Source organism: Ambystoma mexicanum, chromosome 9, assembly GCF_040938575.1.
Source record: "Ambystoma mexicanum isolate Mex_15411 chromosome 9, UKY_AmexF1_1, whole genome shotgun sequence".
Classification (NCBI taxonomy): domain Eukaryota; kingdom Metazoa; phylum Chordata; class Amphibia; order Caudata; family Ambystomatidae; genus Ambystoma; species Ambystoma mexicanum.
The window spans coordinates 1,020,549,287-1,020,562,966 of record NC_090931.1 but is presented as its reverse complement, the minus strand read 5'-3'; the positions used below and the strand labels follow the sequence as shown (position 1 = coordinate 1,020,562,966).

Sequence of the window (13,680 nt, the reverse complement as noted above, 5' to 3'; positions counted from 1 at the left end):
TATAGTGCATGTCTTTAGGTGAGATGCTCTTGCAGTTTCACATTGGCCTGGCAATCTATGAGCACCGGAGTGAGATTGCTTTTTGTCCGAAAGCATTGTGATTTTCTTCCTTTTTTCAGGCCATTCAGGAGGTATGTCCCTGATCACTGGGGCTCAAAAAGAGAATCTGTGTTAACAAGCAGGTCCTGAGAGGACCTTCCTGTTGGGGAGGAACCCAGCAGCTTAGTTTGAAGTGACTGCGGAGCAAGCTCTAAAATATTTGTATGGGTTGGACACACACTTTGGAAGTGAATATTCCTTGCCAGAGGAAGCCAATGCCGCTCACTTCTGGCAAATGAGATGCAAACACCCAAATCCCTATCACAGGCCTCTAACCAAGCATATTGTGAAATCACAGACACTGGATTTGTATAGATGGCTGACCGACATGGGTGCTATTACAGTCCAGCTTGTAACTACCCACAGCTGCAACTCTTATGGTACAGTTTACTGATGGCAAATATTAATGGATTTATTCCAAGTGCCATGTCATAGGGACCAGGGATCAGGAAAAGTGCCAGGACCATATGTCTGAGTTCAACACCCAGGTGGAGAGAACAGGAAAAGATTGGCTTGCAAAGTCGTGAGGAGGCGTGACTAATGGGAGGAAAGAGGGCAGTATAAAGGGAGAGCTGGGAAATAGGAAATTGTGGATTGCTGTGGTGATGTCAGAGGAGGCAGAGGTTTCTATAGCTTGCCCCTTTCTCGTTCGTGTGTGGGTCTGCCAGGTCCCTGCAATGGCAGCTCGTGGTGGCGAGTTATGGCGTTCAGGTTCCAATTCATGCAAGGGACATTTTGGTCTGTCAGTCCACTTGGTTGACTGGGGAGACGATTCACGGTTCTCTCCCAGGTAAGTGCAATGTCACTGGAATACTCCATGTGCGCACACAGTCTTCTGCTGCTTCTTATTCATGCAGCAGCTCCTCTTCGCTGCTGTATTCTGTTTCCCAGGTCACTGAGCAAGCTCTCCTCCAAACATTGCCGGAAGCGATTTTCAGGCTCCCAGTCACTAAGGAAAACTTTGGTTTGGCTGGTGAAAGTTCTTCTTGCAAGCGATACTAGATGTGGTTTTTATAAATCAACAAAGACTGGCCAGCATCATGTAAGAACGGTATTGTGTAATTGTCAGTTGCACTGTATGCAAGCAAGCAGGCACTACAAAAAGACAGTTATTGGGGCCCTCCCAATTGCAACTTTCCTCATCTGGTGGGCATCACTACATATTATCCCCACCAAAAATGTTTTTGGGAGCAGGGGTTGCAGGGGTGTCCCCCACTCCTTTAAAAATAATGCAGGGGTTGCGGGGGTGTCCCCTGCGGGTTCCATGCCTTACTATCGCCGCAAAAATATGGCAATATTTTTGTATGGCAATATTTTTGCGGGATTATTAACACATGGAACCATCTGGTGTAGGGCTGCCTCTGGTTCCACAGTTGTAGGCCTCCCAACCAAGGCAGTGAGGGGTCGCCACCCCCTCTTGACAAGGCCAACTTACTGACCATGTCACAGCAAAGCGACTAGAGGTTCCTGGGACCCACAAACAGTAGAAATGTTCTGCAGACTGGCAAATACAGGTATCTGGTCTGACACTAATGCAGAGTTGGGATGCCACCATAACATGGGTCACAGGTTGCTATGGAAAAAAGACTGTTTAACATATTTCTTTTTGTCAGGAGGGTGGGGTGTTTAAAGTTTGTCAAACAAAATACACAATTTTCTGAAGTAGCTCTAATCTTTTTGCTGGTTTAGTACCCATGTGGTTTCTTGCTTGTCCCTGTACTGGGTTAGTCCCCAAGGGAACCTTTTGACATTATCTTTAGCCTTTCTCTCTGACCTCATCTTGGGCATGTGCTCTTTCTCTTCATTCGGGGCAGCAATCCTTTCTTTCTCTGCCCTCTCCCTAGGTGCTTTCTCCTTTTCCATCACAGCCACCAGTTTCTTTGTCTACCTTTTTCTTTGATCAGGGCTTCCGGCTTCTCCGTCACTTCTTTGACCAGAGCATCAGATTCTCCTCACCTGGCTTTCACTCCCACCTTGCCCCGGATTACTTTTTTCTTGCCTCTTACTCCTTGGGTAGGGCTTCTACCTGGCATATCATAGCCCTGTTTCCTGGCCACTGTTTCCATCTCTACTTTCAAGGGATAAGATGCCCCACTCCTCTCGGGTAAATCGTACATGATTGACATTTTCCCCTCCTCTGTCTTTCCTCTCTGGGGATAAGGTGCCTCGCTCACCTTCTCTCTTTGGCATAAATTTACCAGCTTGCCTTCTTTTCCCCCCATCATTGAGTTGTTCTTCTCTCCTCCTCTTTCCTTTTACCATCTCACCTCTTTTATATTTTTCAGTTTTAGACTCTCATTTCTCTCATCATTTCTCCAACTCACCACTCCTTCTGTATCAACCCTCCTCCACTCCACCTCTTCTCTCTTCCACTCCTCCTCCGGCCCTCTCTAGGTCTTCTGAACTCCATATTACTACACTATCGGGATCTTGCAGTCTGCCTTCCCCCTCTTCTGTCTAGATTTTGCATGCAGTTTCTTTCTCGTTCTTTGGGGGTTGGGGTTGTCTTTTTGCCCTTTTCTTTGGGTCTTACAGGATCCCTTCTCACGTCTCTGAGGTGTCTTCTCCATGCCTCTTTCAGCAGGTCTTACAGGATACCTCATCCTCCTCCCTCCTCAGAGGATCCTTCCATTGCCTTTTTCTCCATACCATACAAAATATGTCCTTTTCACTCAACTAGGTATCTTCTCCCTTTCGGAATCAGTCTCCTTCTCCAACAAGTCTCCAGGTTTACAACAGCTGGGTTCAGATCCCTTTCAATACAAAAGTTCAACATTGGATCCCCCTCTTCTGGGCTCAGATCCCCCTTTTACAGTGTTCAGAGAATATTCTTACTTGGGTGTCTCACGGTTCACCCCGGATCCCCCTCAGCCAGTCTCAGATCCCTTTCTTTTACCCAATTAATATCCCTCAGCCGGGCTTGGACCAATTTCAGTATACATTAAACCATCAAAGACTTTCAAATGTGCATGGGGTTTAGCTTGACCCATTGCAGGACCCCTTCAATCTCAAGATTCGCTTTTCTCACACTTAGCATCAGTTGGACACCCAACAGGGACTTTCAAATGAGCACCCACGTGGTGCAGCACCATTCGGTCTATAGCATCTTTGCCTGGCCTCCCAAAGTTCAGTCACTCCTTTGGTTTACAATTATATTCGCGTCACTCATCACATATGTCTCGCACACTGTTCTCTTTCTTTATCTTCTTACAATGTTGCTGCATGCAACCTTGATTCAAAATACAGGCTGGTTTGGTAACAGTCTCACCCACTCACCGGCTGTGCTGTCCTTACTGACGCTGCTTTTTTTGTAGGAGCCAAGGACAGTACTGCAGCGGCAATTGCTCCTCCCCGCCTTGGTTATTGACACGGGAGAGCACCGGGTACTTCGGACACACTGTGCCGGTTTGATCAGCTTTCATTCCTGGTTTTAGGGGTCTTACTTTTCCAAGGCTCACGAAAGTAACAGTCTTTAAAGGACCATGTCAATTCACTCCTTGCACCCCTCTCTGGTCTCACCGTCTTTCTCCTTGTATTAAACTCATCTTGGAACCGCTGTCTCCTTCTGTGCTTTGCCTCACTCAGAGTGTGCTTTCGTGCTCCGCCTTTTATCTGTGTGGGGAAGTGTGATGGAAGTCAGGTGTGTGTGTGTGTGTGTGTGTGATGATCGGTAATTGCCTGACCCTGCCTGACCATTATATCGGGACAAGTCAGGTATACGGCTCTGGTGTTAGTCCATTTTCCAGAGAAAAGGGGTTACAGGGAAGGGGGTACCGCATCTCACCCTCCGGTGTCCCACTTCCATTCCCCAAAGATTCCTCATCAGGGGATCCTCCTGCACTGGTCCAACCCCAGGAAGTGGATTCTAAACCGATGGCCATGTCCTAGCCACCTGGATGACAGATCCCTGGCGACTAGCGAGTGAGACACCTTGAGGTTTCTCACATACCCTTCCCCTATGCGGTGTAGCCGCAACGATTTCACAGGGGAACAGAGAGAGGAAATCCCTGTTCCCTTGGTCTTTACCTTTTCAGTGCTCCAAAGTGAAATAGTAGGGTTGCAGGTCTAAGAACCATTGGACAACTCAAGGGCTAGAGTCTTTTTGTTGGCTAATCCAACTCAACCGAGAATGGTCCACGACGAAGGAACAAGTTACTTACCTGTAACTGTTGTTCTCCAGCATGGGTCTGGCATGGATTCACATGCTCATGAATATTCCCCGTCGTCAGGCTGGGAATCCTCGGTAAAGAAAAAATCAGTATCAGTTTCGTTTCTGATCTGTCTTTCTTAGTAGTAACCAATCACTGATCTCTGGGTCATACTGCCCCCAGCCAATGACTGCCCTCTCCCTAAGCCCCGCCTCTGGCAGCCATCCTCAGATTTGGTAGCACACCAAGTGGCAGCATGGCCAAGTGAAGAGCCGCAGAGGGGTAGGTGGGAGGGTTCGCATGTGAATCCATGCCAGACCCATGCTGGAGAACAACAGTTACAGGTAAGTAACTTGTTCCTTCTCCAGCATGGGGTCTGGCATGGATTCAAATGCTCATGAATAAAAGAATACATAGCAGTATACACATGCACAACCACGGGAGGTGGCAACAGGCTCAACATAAAGCAATACAACTCAACATTAAGCATCTCTTACCTCCTCACCAGGCTCACCTTAAGCGAACAGGTTGCGCAGCACTGCTTGGCCGACCCTGGACTCCCCCCTGGAGTCCCGATCGACACAGTAGAATCTTGTGAAGGTGTGCGTCGACCTCCACGTAGCAGCCCTGCAGATGTCCGGCAGGGGCACACCAGACAGGAACGCTGTGGTAGCAGCGATCACTCTGGTCGAATGGGCTCTCGGACGGACGGGCAGCGGTCGGTTAGCCAACCGGTGACAATGCATGATGCAGCCGGAGAGCCATCTGGAAATGGAAGTCTTCGAGAGAGCCTTCCCTTGATTCACAGACCCAAAGTTCACGAACAGTTGTGACGTCTTCCGAAAACTCTTCGTGCAGTCCACGTAGAACTTCAGCGCTCTAGCTACATCCAGCGAGTGCAAAGTCCTCTCGGCCGGCGTCGAAGGCGACGGGAAGAAAACTGGTAACACCAAGGGCTCGTTGAGGTGGAAGTCCGACGGCACCTTGGGCATGAAGGAGGGATGCGTCCTCAGCATTACCCTGGTGTCATGAAAAGTCAAGTATGGAGGCTTGCAGGATAGGGCCTGAATCTCTCCCATTCGTCGTGCAGAGGTGATGGCCACGAGGAACGCTGTCTTCCATGACAGGAACTTCAAAGGCGCCGAATGCATAGGCTCGAATGGTGCTCCCATGAGCCTGGTCAGCACCACATTAAGTTCCCACGCCGGGGCAGCGGCCTTCACCGGCGGGAATGATCGGAAAAGTCCCTTCAGGAATTCCTTTACCAGGCGATAAGACCACAAGGACGCCCGTCCCGTAGTCCTGGTGTATCGGGAGATGGCAGCCAGATGTATTTTTATGGAGGCGTGAGCCAGTCCAGCTTTGGCCAGTGACAGTAGGTACGGCAGCACTTGAGGGGCCGTAATCCGCAGAGGGTTAATCTTCTGTGTACGGCACCAAACAGAGAACCTCTTCCACTTATGACCGTAACACTTGAGAGTCGAGGACGCCCTGGCCTTTGCAAGAACCTCTCTGCAATCAGCTGGGATATCGTACCCTCCAAACTCTAGTGCTGCAGGAGCCAGGCCTGCAAGTTCAGCGACTGTGGGTCGTGATGGAGGATGACGCCTCCTTCCCTGGAGAGAAGATCCGCTTCCGCCGGCAGCTTGAGTGGTGGGGACGTTGACAAGTCCAGAAGGTCTGGGAACCAAATCTGCCTCGGCCACGCCGGTGCGACGAGGATCATCCTGCACCTAGACGTCTTGCGCTGGTTGATGAGGCGGAGCAGCAACGGCAACAGAGGGAATGCGTATAGAAACAGGCCGTCCCAAGGGAACGAGAAAGCATCGCCCATGCTCCTCGGCTGTGGGAACCTGCTGGCGAACCTCTGGCACTTGGAGTTCGTCGCCGTCGCGAACAGGTCGATCTGGGGTTTGCCCCATCGTTGGAAGAGTCGATCCACTTGGTCCTGGCGCAGTTCCCACTCGTGGCACGAGCGCAGCTCCCTGCTGAGTGAGTCCGCGATGGTGTTTTTTATTCCTGCCAGGTGGAAGGGAACCAGAAACATCCCCTGGGCGACGGCCCAGTGCCACAGATCCTGGGCCTCCTTGGATAGGGCTGGGGATCTGGTGCCTCCTTGCTTCCGTATATAGAACATCGTGGTGGTGTTGTCGGTGAAGATCCTCACCACTTTGCCCTTGAGGGACGGAAGGAACGACTTGAGAGCCCAGAACACTGCTCGGAGCTCCAGAATGTTGATGTGGAGAGACCTCTCCTCCGGGAGCCAAAGGCCTCTTGAGTGGAGGTCTCCGGTCTGGGCCCCCCAACCCTCCAGAGAGGCGTCCGTTGTCACCGTCTCCTGAAACGCCGGGATTTGAAATTCCATGCCTGTCGTGAGGTGAGCACGGATGCCCCACCATAAGATCGCCCGACGGAACTCCTCGTCGAGAGGGATCCTGTCCTCGAAACAGCCCCTGGCTTGGAGCCAGCGGGCATCGAGAAACTCCTGTAGCGGACGCATCCGAAGTCTGCAAAGGGGTACAAGGTAGATGCATGAGGACATCATCCCGAGGAGGGACTTGATGGACCTCACCCTGGCCACATCCGTGGCTAGCAGGCGCCGCACCTTTCCCAGGATGGTCTTGGTCCTCTCCTCTGAAGGGGAGGCCAATTGCCCCACTATATCGAGCTTCGCTCCCAGAAACAGTGCTATCTGCGATGGAACCAGGTGGGATTTGGGGTAGTTGATGGCGAACCCCAGCTCCGTGAGCAACCGGACGGTCCTCACCGGGTGTTCGACAGCGAGTTCCCTTCTCCTTGCGCAGATTAGCCAGTCGTCCAGGTAGGGGTAAACGTGGACCCCCTGCAGACGCAGCCGCGCCGCCACTGGTGCCAGGCACTTGGTAAAAACCCTGGGTGCCGACTTTAATCCGAACGGTAGGGCCCTGAATTGGTAGTGACGTCCCTGAACCACAAACCTGAGGAACTTCCTGTGCCTTTTTAGAATAGGGATGTGGAAGTAAGCGTCCTCCAGGTCCAAAGACGATAGGAAGTCGCCTTCCTCCAGCTGTCCCAGCACATGCTGGAGGGTGACCATCCTGAATTTCTGCGCCTTGATGTACTTGTTTAAGAGGCGCAGGTCCAGGATAGGGCGCCAACGCCTGTCTTCTTCCTGACGAGGAAGTACCTTGAGTACACTCCAGAGCCCCGCAGCCTTCTGGGGACGAGCTCGATGGCACCTTTCTTGAGCATCGCCCTTACCTCCAACAACAGTTGAGGGACGTGATTTTCCTTCCTGGCCACGGGAGGAATGCGAGGGCACTTCTTTTGGAATTCCAGCGAGTGCCCGTTGGCCAGGGTGTCCAACACCCAAGGGTCGGTGGAGATGGACTCCCACACGCCGACGAACTTCGTCAGCCGGCCTTCCCACCGGGGTGCTTCGGTGGGGGCCCAACAACACGGCCGGGTCATTCTTGCTTGGAGGCGGCCTTGCTGCCTTGGCCTCCTTGGCGACGACGGCGGTAACCCCCTTGTTTGCTGCGATCACTGTAGGCCTCCTGGGAAGAGGAGCAGGCCGCCTGGTGGTAGGTGGAGGAGCCACCGCTGGATCCTTTGGAGGCACACTGTCTGCCTCCAGAGCTCCGAAAGGGCCGTCGCTGCTGAAGCACCCCAAGGGCCCCGGCCGTCTCCGAGTCGGTCTTGATGGCCTGTAGAGACTCATCCACTGCCTTACCAAAGAGGTTGTTGCCGTCACTCTGGTCTGGACGTCCTGGCAAAAGTCTGTCGCCTTGAGCCATCCTCGTCGTCGGAGGAAAACTCTGTTGCCCAGTTGGCAAAATCCGGTATCGGCAATGTCCGCTGCCACCGTAATGACGTGATCCGATGCCACCGCGCCCTCCTGCAGAATCTCTAGGGCCTCCCCCCTTTTGTCATCCGGCAGGAAATCTAGCAGGGGAGCCATCTTGAAACAGAGCTCCCTGTCGTAGCGGGCCACGATCGCTAAGGCATTGGCCGCCTTAATCGTCGTCGCTGCCGACGAGATGACTCATCGTCCCATAGAGTCTAACTTCTTACCCTCGCTGTCCGGCGGGGAGGTGGAAGTTGAAGCTGCCGCGCCCGCTGCCTTCTTCTTAGCCGCTGCCGAGACGACCGAGTCCGGCATGGGCTGGGCCCTGAGGCACAAGGGGGGCGGCATCAGGACTCTGTACTTCTTCTCGTACCTGTCCCTCTTGGTGGGTGTCGTGGCAGGGTTCTTGAGGACAGCAAGCCCCTCGTCCCAGATGTGGTCGAGTAAAGGCACTGCGAGGACTGTCTTCCTCTTAGCCTCTCGTCGCTGGTACAGAAACCCCTCCTTTTTCTGTTCTTCAGGGCACAGCTGGAAGATCACGGATGCCCTGGTTATCATGGCGTGGAAAGAGCCAACCTCGTCGGCTGGGGACGCCTGCGGGGGAGGCGACGATGGGATGTCTGCTGTGTCATCGCCGCCGTCGACGTCCGTCCCCGTCGCCGTATCCTCTCCCGATGAGGGGTCCGCCGGTCTCGCGGGCACGAAGGGCGGAGCAGGGTGGACTCTCCTCCGCTTGTTCAGAGGGCTTCCCGACGGGCCTGGTTCTGGCTCCTCCGTTGGGGTGCGTGGTAATCTCGTCCTTATCTCAGTACATAAGGATTGGATTGCCAACAAAATGGCCGCCAAGCTATCCTGGGGCTCAGGCAATGGCTGCGACGGACGGGATGGCCGTTCCCGTGGGCCCTGTTCGTCGTCCCTGTCGCTCCCATCGATCACGTCAGTAGGGACCGTCTCCTTGGATCGAACCTTCTCGAACCTCTCATTGAGGTTTATGAACCTCTCGTTGAGGCCTATGGACCTTTCGTTGAGGCCCCTCTCGGTCTCCACCAGTTCCTCCTCAGAGGCTGATTCCGAGTCTGTAACAGCCACCGCCCCCCCCTCCCTCTTTTTCAACCGAGGGCTTCACGGGCTCTTAGCGATGGGCTAGAAAGAGGATTCCCCTGCGGTGGCAGGGATACTCTGGGCCCAGAGCCGTTTCCATTGGCGTAGTCTCAGCCGGCTCCGCCGGGGTCGCAGAGACCACTTCGGTAGAGGCCTTAGCCAGGTGGATCAAGGCCCACCACCTTAGGTGCGTCCTGGGCCTTTGCCTTGGGGGGAGGGTCAACGCCTTGCTCCCCCTTCGAGATCGACCGGGTCCGCTCCAGCGGCCTACCCGGGTTCTCGGACTTCCTCTTCCCCGACCCAGAGCACTGGCTCGTGGTCGAACGTGCCGGGGAAGTAGCGCCCTGCTTGGCAACCGAAGAGCTCGACCTTTCGGCGCTCCCGGAGCCCGCAGACTCGCAGTGTTTGGCCTTCTGTTGGGCCCCCGTCGCCGGGGCGCCCTCAAAGGACTTAGAAGCCTGCTCAGACTTCTTCTTCGCCTTCTCACTTGCTGTGCCCTTCTCCAGCCAGGTGGCGAGGCGGGAACAACGATCTTGTTTGGTCCGTTCCGAAAGGTTCTTACAGAACGCACAGTCCTTCTCCACGTGCGTCTTGTCCCCATGGAGGCAGTAGAGACATTGTGAATGCTCGTCCTCCTTGAAAACGTTATATAATCCGCATCCAGGGCAGTTCCTGAACAGCTTGGATCCGGGCGTCGAGCTCCCTTTGTCCTGGGCCATGTCTTGAGGTAGGCCGCAGATCTTACGGAATCCTCCAAGAAGTGTAAACTCGACGAAAACTTCACCCTTGAGTGGCATAGAAGAATTCCGAAATGGGTCCCCGTTATCGGAAGTAGAAACGGTGGAGCTTGAGGCTCGATTAAACCAAAAAAATGAGAAATTCTCCTGAAAAAGCATAAAAACGCAGTAAAAAAACATCAAGCGCTAAACACGAGGACTCCCAGCACTTGAGCGTGCGGTAAAAATCTGAGGATGGCTGCCAGAGGCGGGGCTTAGGGAGAGGGCTGTCATTGGCTGGGGGCAGTATGACCCAGAGATCAGTGATTGGCTACTATTAAGAAAGACAGATCAGAAACTCTGATACGGATATTGATTTTTTCTTTACCGAGGATTCCCAGCCTGACGACGGGGAATATTCATGAGCATGTGAATCCATGCCAGACCCCATGCTGGAGAATGTGAACTTTCTTCCTAGGAGGTAGTATCTAAGTTGAATAACGGCCAACTTGATACTATGTTGCTGCTTTCAACCGTGGTTCAAAAAACAGGCTGGTTTGGTATCCATCTCTCCAACTCACCGGCTGTGCTGTCTTTACTGACGCTGCTTTGTTGTAGGAGCCTAGGTATCCTACCTGGTAGGACGGAGAAAAGGTATTACAGGGAAGGTGATACTGCTTCTCACCCTCCCGTGTCCCACTCACACCCTCCCGAAGACCCCTCATCCAGGTGATCCTCTTGCACTGGTACACCCCCCAGAAATGGATCCCAAAGCGATGGCTGTGTCCTGGCCACCTGGATGACAGATAATTGGCGACTAGCAGGTGACATACCTCAGGTCGCTCAAACCTTCATAACAAGAGTGAGGCTCATCTCCTCAACTTCTTTAATTTGGTTCCAATTGGGGGAAGATTGTCTTTGAAAGTGGAAGATTTTTGAAGAAGTCGGAGATGAAGTGGGTTTCTTCATATCCTTGTGGGGAGTGGTGAAGAGCTTTAAAGAGCTTTGCAGCACATTCCCTTAGGGTTTCCAGTGCATTGACTGACATGATTCTGTGTCTTTATTGTCATGATCAGGACCAAAGCACCAAATGCAGCGTTTGTGTTGGTGAGGTAAAGACATTCGTTTCCTGCAGTCCCTATTTGACTTAAAGCCTTAGGCCTTGTGGGGAGACATGTCGACAGTACATTTGGGGTGAAATAGTGGCATGTTCCTGAAGCAGTGAAATATTCCCAAAGCAGCATACGGAACACACAGACTAAAGGTGCTACAGTCATGGGGCGTATGGGTTTTATATATACAATGCATGACCTCACATTCAAAGTCATGGGTGCTAACAATGGTGAGTAGTGCTGACCTGCAAACGCAGCATGCCCAATAGTGGCTGGAAAGAAATCAAAAGCCATGCTGGCACCTGGAGGATATATCTAATATAAGGAATCTCTGGTTGGAAAGAATAATTTAGAAATGTTAAGTTTATGGATTTTGACAGAGTTGAGCGAGGCCTTGCATTGAGACAGTGTTGCATTTTGACCAGACTATATAGCCTATGATTAATTTCAACCAGTATTATGACTCAGATCCATGTATAATGCTTGAGAGTAACAGATATGCTGGTTATCCCCCAATTGTTTGATATTTCCGTTCCCTTAAAATAATGCCAAAAACGTATTCCACAGTTGCTTTACAAAGGGGGTGGTGGTTTGGAATGCATTCAGTTTATATGTGCCATGTTTGGTGGTTCACATTTATGCCTGCTATCCCCACTGCATTTCAGAGTGTAGTACTTTGAAGGAGAGGCACTCCCATACCGGTAATTCACCAGGGAAGCAAGCAGGACACACCTTACGTTAGCACACAAACCACTTGAGCATTGCTTGGTGAAAATAAATGGTCTCATGTGCATATGTTTCGCACTTGCAGAGTTATTGTCATCCCTCTTTGTGTCTCTCTTTAGGAAAAGATGTTGGTTCTACCGTTATACAGGAATGAAGAACTACATTTCCTGGCATGAGCAGAGATCATCTTTGTTCTCCCCCTTATGTAGTGGTTTGATCGATTTAATGTTTCCCATGCATCACTCTTTGATGTGTCAAATGGGACAGCATATGGATTCCTAGACAGTTAATTACAACCAAAATAGTTTTTTGATCTTGCACTAGGGCAATTCTACAATGAAACCAAGGAAATAAGCAATACAGAGAGAGATGGAACAGCTCTATGGTCTTGGTGCCTTTTTCCTTACTTGAATATATATCAAACATTATGGCATGCAAGTACATCTTTATGTTCTTGTAGACACCAAAACCAGTGTTGTACTGCTTAAGGTCTCTTTTGTTGCTCGACTATCTAGCAAGGTTTGGTGGCATGACATCAATTAAGGTCATGTTGATGTAGCTATGTGGCGGGAGGAAAACAGGTTTGGTGCCATTTCAATCACACATCATAATGCCACCATCTTTCACTGCAGCATTCTCTATGTTGCTCCCCAACCCCTACTGCCGAATGTGCCACTACGCTGTAGGCCACTATTCCTCCATTGCCACCCCTCTTTGTACCTATCTGTGGTCTGCCTTTCTTTCTTGTTATCTTCCATTATTGGGATTTATACCACACACCACAGCATTTGCATGGTCTCTATGTGTGCTCTCTTGGATCTGAAAGGTGAGACATTGGGCCTAAACTCCTCATCTCCCAAACATCAACTTGCCACCTTTCACCTCTAGGTTTTGAACCATCCCCTGTATCCATACATTTCCTGTTCCCTTCCCTAGCAGTGGTCTGCACAGTGGCACCATTCTGTACCTAAGGGATGCTGTCACTGTTTTGTGTGGAAATAGAGTGCCCTAGGCAAATACAGCAAGTGATGTTTGGAGGGTAATTAGCGGTCTATAGATCCAATATAGTGGACGGATTACTGGAAACCCTAGTATGTAAGGAACTCAATACGGCTTTATCCAAAGTACATAGGGATTTTAATCATTGCTTACGAAAGTTAAGGATCTAGTAGTCTGATAGGACCTCTTGTTTCATCTGCCACTTGCCTATATGATAAAAACATCTGTCATACCGATTTTTTAAACCGGTTTGTAATCACAAAACACAGCACTAACAAAAAGAGCCTTTTAAACATTTTAATGTACTTAAGACCAGTAGAGTTTTGTGGTCAGTAACAGCCTCTCCAGCACCGAGTGCTCCTTGTACTAAATGAAGCATCGATTCCTAGGAGCTGATTATCATTTATCGTGCAGTTTCTTCTTCATCGCCAAGACTGCTTGAAAAATATGGCACTGAGTATGGCTCATGATTAGTAGAATATTGTCGCGAAAACACAACAGGAAAATGGACCCTGTCAGATCTGACTTTTTTGACTGAAGCAGAACATGATTTGCTGTTGCAAGACAGACACAGTGACAGAAGCCCTTTTAACTTGGCCAAATACCGTCATAGCAATTTTTTCTACCCATTTTAAAATGGGCACCCTTTCTAGTTAGAGCCATTAGAGGTTATGGGACTTCCAAGATATCATGAACAAATCACCAATAAAGGAAACCTTGTATACCTTTTACTGGCTGTGGAATAAGACACTGCAAAACAGCTTTCATCTTAATGAGCAGCAGTTCCACAATGGGGCAGTATGTGTCCTAGAAGACCTATGGTGGATACGTCCATGCGGTAAGACACTAGGGCTGGGCAAATTTGTTATATTCTGTTCTGCCCACCGGAGAAGCGAGATCTGTAAATTAGATCAGTTTCACCGCAATCAACAATCCCTGCATATCGACAAGAG

At 50.8% G+C, this 13,680-nt stretch overlaps 1 protein-coding gene across 1 annotated transcript in view; it reads right to left on the bottom strand.

Moving 5' to 3' along the window:
- The window catches only part of TTC21B (tetratricopeptide repeat domain 21B), a 1,345,192-nt gene that overhangs the window by 46,989 nt on the left and 1,284,523 nt on the right, over positions 1 to 13,680 (bottom strand). The window lies entirely within an intron of this gene.